The sequence below is a fragment of the Thamnophis sirtalis genome, unplaced genomic scaffold, assembly GCF_051295495.1.
Source record: "Thamnophis sirtalis isolate CommonGarterSnake01/CBP01778 unplaced genomic scaffold, rThaSir2_p1.2 scaffold_10, whole genome shotgun sequence".
Lineage (NCBI taxonomy): Eukaryota > Metazoa > Chordata > Lepidosauria > Squamata > Natricidae > Thamnophis > Thamnophis sirtalis.
In genome coordinates this window covers 2,357,169-2,364,570 of record NW_028261390.1, presented here as the reverse complement: position 1 = coordinate 2,364,570, position 7,402 = coordinate 2,357,169, and positions in this window count along the sequence as shown.

Genomic DNA, 7,402 nt, shown 5'->3' with positions numbered 1-7,402 from the left:
AACGTGCGGCTCAGCCGTGGTCGTAACTCGAGGACCCCCTGTAAAATCCAGCTGCCTTCTGGGAAAGCAGCTTTGTTACAAGCGTGACTTGATGGGGGATGGAGAATGCCCATAGCTTCACAATCACGGTGCAAAACCTCGAATTTCCTTTCCGATGTTCCATTCGTTCCTTCCTTCCGACTTCCCCACTGTTACATAGGGAAACCCAGCGGACAATCCTGCAGAGGGTGGGGGAGAAAACGAAGAGATTAAACTCTAGTCGAAGCCATCAAATAATTCCCAGCTTCCAGCAGATTAAACCCGGAGGTGGGGAAAAATCAAGTTGATTGTGTCAATCAATCCCCCTTCAGATTCCCCCAAGGGCTGGGATTAAAATTGGCACGCGGGGTTCAAGGTAGATTTTATACGGGATTTGCCTCTATGACGGGTGTACTACAGGGGACTTTACAACTCCCAGAAGTCCTGAGCCAGTCCGCGAAGGGGTAATAATTGCCATAATTGCCCATCCCTGCTTAATATTATTCTGAAGGGCCGAATTTTCTCTCTTTCTGCACACCTCCAAAGAGAGAGAAAAACTTCCAGAGGATAGTGATTTGTCCATGTTTCTTTTCTTTTTTTAAAAAAAAAGTTTATTTCTGAATATAATAAGGTACAAAAGTACAAAAGGAAATAATAGGGACGACAGTGGTAGGAAAAGGAAAGGGGAAAGGGGGGGAAAAAGAAGATTTTTGACTCTCTTTTGGGGCAGTAAAACCATAACATCAATCCTCCACTTTTTGCTTTTACCTAATAGTATAAACCAGCCATTTCTATAACAACAAACCTATCTAATCGCTTTGATTGAATGCAAAAACACAACAACTTTTGCTTCTGCCTGGAAACCACTCCTGGACTTTGTGCTCGAGGTGAAAAATGAAATTTTGTTTTTTTGGGGGATTTCTCCATGTTTTGTGTGTTGTTGGGCTTCTGGAAAGCTTTGCCAAATCCCCAGGAGGAAATACTCAGAAAGCTGGTGTGAATACAGTTAGTCCTCGACTTACGACCATATTTGTGACCTGCATTCCGGTTGACAAAACCACAATCCTTTGCAAAGGTGTCTAACATACAGGTGAGATACAGGAGGTCCTTGATTTCTGACCACAGTTCGGGTCAGGATTTCCTGTCGCTAAGCAGGCCCGATGTTACGACCCTTTTTTTGCCACGGTTGTTAAGCGAAGCATTGCCGGTAAGGGAATCATGCGCTCGTTAAACGAGCCCAGCTTCCCTGATTGGTTTCGCTTGTTAGAAACTGGCCAGGAAGATCAGAAACGGTGAGCACATATTTCTGAGATTGATTTTAATTTGATTTTTGATTTGATTTTATTATATTTATATGCCGCCCTTTTCCCCCGAAGGGGACTCAGATGCTGCAACCGTCATAAGTACATGCCAGTTGCCCTGGCTTTGAATTCCGATCATGTGATTGTAGGGATGCTGGGACGGTCGTAAATTGAGGCACCTGTTTACAGTGGCGTACTTTTGGTCACTAAACAAGTGGTTGTAAGTTGAGGACTACCTGTTTTTCAATATGGCTGTTGTCTGTTGTCCTCCGTGTTCGTGGGAAAGATCTTGCTGAGCATATAAAATTGGGGTGTGCCCAGAATTTCTGAGCTGCGATTTTGCTGAGGGCTCCTGGCCAAAACTAGCAGGAGCTCATCGGAGTTGGAAGGGAGCCAGGCTAAAATTAATTCCCAGCCTCCAAGTGTGGATGAAGCGATGCAGCAAAAAGCTAGATCATCATTTCAGATTTTGAGAGAGAGAGAGAGAGAGAGAGAGAGAGAGAGAGAGAGAGAGAGAGAGAGAGAGAGAGAGAGAGAGAGAGAAATCTTGGTTTCTGAAAAGCACTTATAGTCTTTCTAGATCAATCCTGATAAATGGCCGAAAATGTTTGAAGCGTGCCAGAAATAAAGAAAGAATGAAAGAATGAACAAAGAGAAAGAAGAAAGAGAGAGGGGGAAGCGGGAGGGAAAGAAAGAAAGAAAGAAAGAGGGAAGGAGAAAAAAAGTAAAGAGAGAGGAAAAAAAGAGAGAAAGAAAAAAAGGATAGAAAGAGGGAAGCAATAGCAATAGCAGTTGGACTTATATACCGCTTCATAGGGCTTTCAGCCCTCTCTAAGCGGTTTACAGAGTCAGCATATTGCCCCCAACAACAATCCGGGTCCTCATTTTACCCACCTCGGAAGGATAGAAGGCTGAGTCAACCTTGAGCCGGTGAGATTTGAACAGCCGAACTGCAGAACTGCAGTCAGCTGAAGTAGCCTGCAGTGCTACATTTAACCACTGCGCCACCTCAGCTCATATTGATTGATTGATGGATAAAAGCCCCTGTGGAAGGAGGAAAGAAAAAGAAAAAGAATGAATGAATGAAAGAGAAAAGAAAGAGAAACGGATGGTTGTTTGGCTTTTAAGCTATTTTTTTAATTATATAAATATAAGTATATTTTATTAGGCGTCCGTTGAAATGGGCCAGGGGTCTTTTGAGAAACAAAAAGGGTCTTTTTTTTCCGTGCAGAAATGGATCTTAAGTAAAACACAGAGAAAGCAAATGCAGGAACTAGGAAGGGGAAGTTAACGGAATGGCAATCTTTTTCTCTTAACTGGATTGATGGATGGATAAAAGCCTCTCTGGAAAACATTGGGACACGGCTGAATTTAAATCAAATTTTTTCCCCGATTTAACTTAACCAGCAAATGTTCTTTCTTACCAAATGCCTCTTTTGCAATTAGGTGGAAAAGGTCAAAACAGATATTTCTAGGGGGGTTTTGTGTGTTTTTCCCAGCACAAACTAGAGAGTCCAAGATTAGGAGATTATTCCAGTATCCCGTGTTATATTTTTCACGCTGGAAAAACGGGTGTGAAAAAAAACAATAGGTTCAAGCAACAGGGCACTCATGAAAGGAACGTGTAGTAATTCTCCGATTTGATTCTAAGGTTAAAGCAATTATCTAAAGCAAGGGCCCATCTGTCACCATGGCAACAGGCAAGCCACCTTTTAGATAAATCCTCTTTTCCTGCAAAATTTGCAGGAAATTTGCAAATGGAGCTTTCTAAGCCCAGAGATAAAGATAGTGATGCCTCCGCCTTAATGTTGGTCAGAGAAAGGGGCTACAAGCCAGATTGATGCCTGGAAAACAGATGGCACTCCTGGGAATGATGGATGGCAGCAGTAGAATTCAAGCAGTATCCGGATGTTAGAGCTGAAGTCGGGTACCACTTTTGAGCTGCAGAAATCTACACAGCCACCAGAGGGCAGCATGGGGCAAGAGAGAATGTTTGTGTACCTTGGTTGCCCTCTAGTGGTGAATTTATTAAATTTATTTACTTATTTGCTCTATTTATTTATTGCAACGATTTTGTTATGTTAAATTTATTTATTTGCCGTATTTATTAAATTTATCTCCACATATATTCTATTTATTTATTTTTCATATTACATTTGTTTACTTTTCATATTTATTCATTTCTTGGCCATATTTATGCATTTTGTTCTATTTATTACATTTATTTATTTTACCTATTGATTCCATTTTCTTCTTGGCTACCTTTACAAATGAGGATGTTTCTTTATTTGCCATATTGGTTTCTTGCATTTATTAATTTTTTTAAAAAAATTTTTCCTACATGTGAACGTTTTACTTCTCGGCTGTGCTTGCAATGCTTTCATATTAAATTCATTTATTTTTTCTAAGTATTGGCTTTATTCCTTTGCTACGTTTATTTAGTTTATTTAATTTATTTAATTTATTGATTTGCTATATTTATGCATTAAATTGATTTGACGGCCATCCACAATGAGCACGACTTCCCTGCAATTGGATGCTTTTGGTGGCTCTCCTTTGGAGGGCTCCTTGCCCTGGCTGAACCCCCAAAAGCTAAACAGGTTTGCACCCCTAAATATCCTGCTAGTCTTTGACGAAGGGAGATTCGTTTTCGCTGCTGTTATAATTCAGGGGTGGAATTATTGGTGGTCAGATGTCAGAGGACAACCTGCCATTTCAAACCCATCCACGCAGAGCAGGTGGCTGCATTATTTGTTTTATTTCTTATTTCATTTCATTGACAGGGAGTCCTCGACTTACAACTGCTTCGTTTAGCGACCGCTCGAAGTTACAACAGCACCGAAAAAAAGGGACTTAGGGCCGTTTTTCACACTTACGACCGACCAAAATTCAGAGGCTTGGCAACTTGACTCGTACTTATGATGGTCTCAGCGTACCTGGAGGGGGGGAGGGAGGGATCACACGATCCCCTTTTGCGACCGTCTGACGAGCGAACTCAAAAGGGGGAAAAGCCACATTCGCTTAACGACCATGTTGATTAACTTAACACAGCGGCGATTCATTTAAGAACGGCGGCAAGGAAGGTCGCAAAAGGGGGTGGGGAGGCGAAACTCCCTGAACGAGTGTCTTCCTTAGCCGCAGAAATTCCGGCCTCAACGTCAGTCGTTAAACTCAAGGACTTACCTCTGTATTATAATCGCTCTCGATATTTGTTGCACGGGACAGTTTTCCAAAGAAAACGTTGACAAAAAGTGTGTGTGTGTGTGTGTGCCAAACTCACACCTGGATGCAGCCCTTGCTTGAAAGGAAGATCCGGGTTGTGGAGAACCAAGTTTGTTTTGGGAGAAAGGAAATGGACCTGCGGAGACCAGAAGGCAGGCCTTTGCACTTATAGTTTTGAGTAGGTGGGGTTTTTTTACAGGCCTCTTAAGGCCAGTCTAATCCAAACTGGCCTCTTCCAGATGTGCTGGGCTCGGTTCCCAGAATCCCCTCCAGCGGGGGGTGTTCCCCAAACATCTGGACGGTGCCCGTTGGGGTGCAGCTGGTTTCCAGGGGTGCATTGGCAAAAGGAACGAGGTGAAGGCAAGTGAAGAGGCAGACAGGGGTGTCCGATTTTTCCCCCCCCGCCTGCGGAAGGTGGAAGCGACCAGCGCCTCCTCCATTTCATTCATCCCGGAGACCCTCTCGAGAGGGGGGGGGGATTCCGCCGGGAGACCATGGTTTTTAAAAAAAAAACGCCGGGGAGTTGGGGGGGGGGGGTCAGAATTTTTGTCTGTAAAATGCACTTTGATGTTGTTGCTCTTGAACTTTGCCGAATGTAAACCATGCGTATTTAAAATTTTAAGACACGAAGGGAGAGAAAAAGAAATCAAAAAGAGAAAACTTAACGAAGAAGAGCTATTTTATGACTCAGTGTTGAATAAAGAATTCTTCAAACAAAGGTGTGGCTTTGTGGGCTTCTTGTGGTGGTGGGGAGCACAACACTCTCGTCTTCTCGTCTTCCAACTTCTAGTGGCGAGCTGTTCCTCTGGTCAATTGTCCTCCCCGCCATGAAATTCCTCCTTCGTTCTCAAGGGTTCCTTCTCTCCTGGATCTGTGTCCACCCTTGGCTTCTTGTCCTGCCTTCTGGGGTGCTTTGGGGAAGAGGTGGAGAACTCCCCCCCTCTTCTTCTTTGGGGCAGCCCCTCCAATATCGGAAGACCACTACAATGTCCCCCGCTAAGTCCTTCTCTCTTCGTTAAGCGAGACATACCCAGTTCCTGCAGCCGTTCTCGTTTTATCCTCCTAAATCCTCTTCAATGATCTACAGTTACCGGCCTGGGTTGTCTACCTGCAATCATGGCTTGATAAACCACAATTCCTCAGCCAACATTGGATGCTTGTGGGGGGGGGAGGGGGCTTGGTTGGATGCTGGTTTAGGAGCTTGCGATGGACGTGATGTGCCAGGGCCTTGAGGCTGTTAGAGACTGGATGGGGGTTAATAAGCTTGTGCTCAATCCAGATAAGACCGAGTGGCTGCTGTGCTTCCCTCCCACTAATTGGCCAAGTGTTCCATCTCTCAGGCTGGGGGGTCAAATACTACGCCCCTCAGATAGGGTCCGCAACTTGGGAGTCCTCCTGGACCCACAGCTGACTCTTGAACACCATGTGTCAGCTGTGACCAGGGGGGCATTTGCCCAGGTTCGCCTGGTGCACCAGTTGCGTCCCTACCTGAACCGGGAGGCCCTCACAACAGTCACTCGTGCCCTTGTGACCTCTAGGCTGGAGTACTGCAACGTGCTCTACATGGAGCTGCCCTTGAAGAGTATTCGGCGACTTCAGCTGGTCCAGAATGCAGCCGCGCGAGTGATCGTGGGTGCGCCTCGATTCACCCACGTAACACCTATCCTCCGCGAGCTGCACTGGCTGCCTATTGGTCTCCGGATACGCTTCAAGGCGCTAGTTGTCACCTACAAAGCCCTTCATGGTATTGGACCTGGGTACGTTGAGAGACCGCCTGCTGCCAATTACCTCCAATAGACCGATCAGATCCCACAGATTAGGCCTCCTCCGAATTCCATCCGCCGGCCAATGCCGACTGGCGACTACCCGGAGGAGAGCCTTCTCTGTGGCTGCTCCGACCCTCTGGAACGAACTCCCCGTGGAGATTCGAACCCTCACCACCCTCCAGGCCTTCCGCAAGGCCCTTAAAACCTGGCTGTTCCGACAGGCCTGGGGCTAAAGACTTGCAGCCCCACTTCGAATGGTATGATTGTTGTGTTTTTTAACTGTGTATGGTCTTTATATTTTGTAACTTTGTTTGTTTCCCCCTCCCTTGAATTGTGAGCCGCCCCGAGTCCCTTCAGGGAAAAGGGCGGCATACAAATAAAGTAAATTCTAAAAAAAAAATTAAAAAAAATTCTGAGTCCTCAACTTACGGCTGCAGTGGAGGCCCCCTCCCAATTTTCCATTGCTAAGACACCTAGGTGACTTTTGTCCCCCATCTTACGGCCTTTCTCGCAGTGAATCACTGCAGTTGTTAATAGCAATAGCAGTTAGACTTATATACCGCTTCATAGGGCTTTCAGCCCTCTCTAAGCGGTTTACAGAGTCAGCACATCGCCCCCAACAACAATCCGGGTCCTAATTTCACCCACCTCGGAAGGATGGAAAGCTGAATCAACCCTGAGCCGGTGAGATTTGAACCGCCGAACTGCAGATAGCAGTCAGCTGAAGTGGCCTGCAGTGCTGCACCCCAACCACTGCGCCACTTCGGCTCTTAAGTGGCGGTTAAGTTAGTAACATCGTTGCTAAGTGAATCCAGCTTCCCCGCTGCTTGTCTGAAGGTCACAAAAACGGATCACATGTGTCACCCTGGGACACTGCAACCGTCTTAAGTGTGAGTCAGCGACCAAGTGTCTGAATTCTGATCATGCAAAAAGGCTGTGCGAAAAACAGCCGCGAAGCCACTTTTTAAAAGTGCCGTTGTAACACCAGTCACCTAATGAAAGGTTGTAAATCGAGGACTGCTCGCATTTCTTTGAAACGGAGGGACTCGGAACACCCGAAGCCCAATTCAAGCGTGGGAGAAGCATCGGCACAAA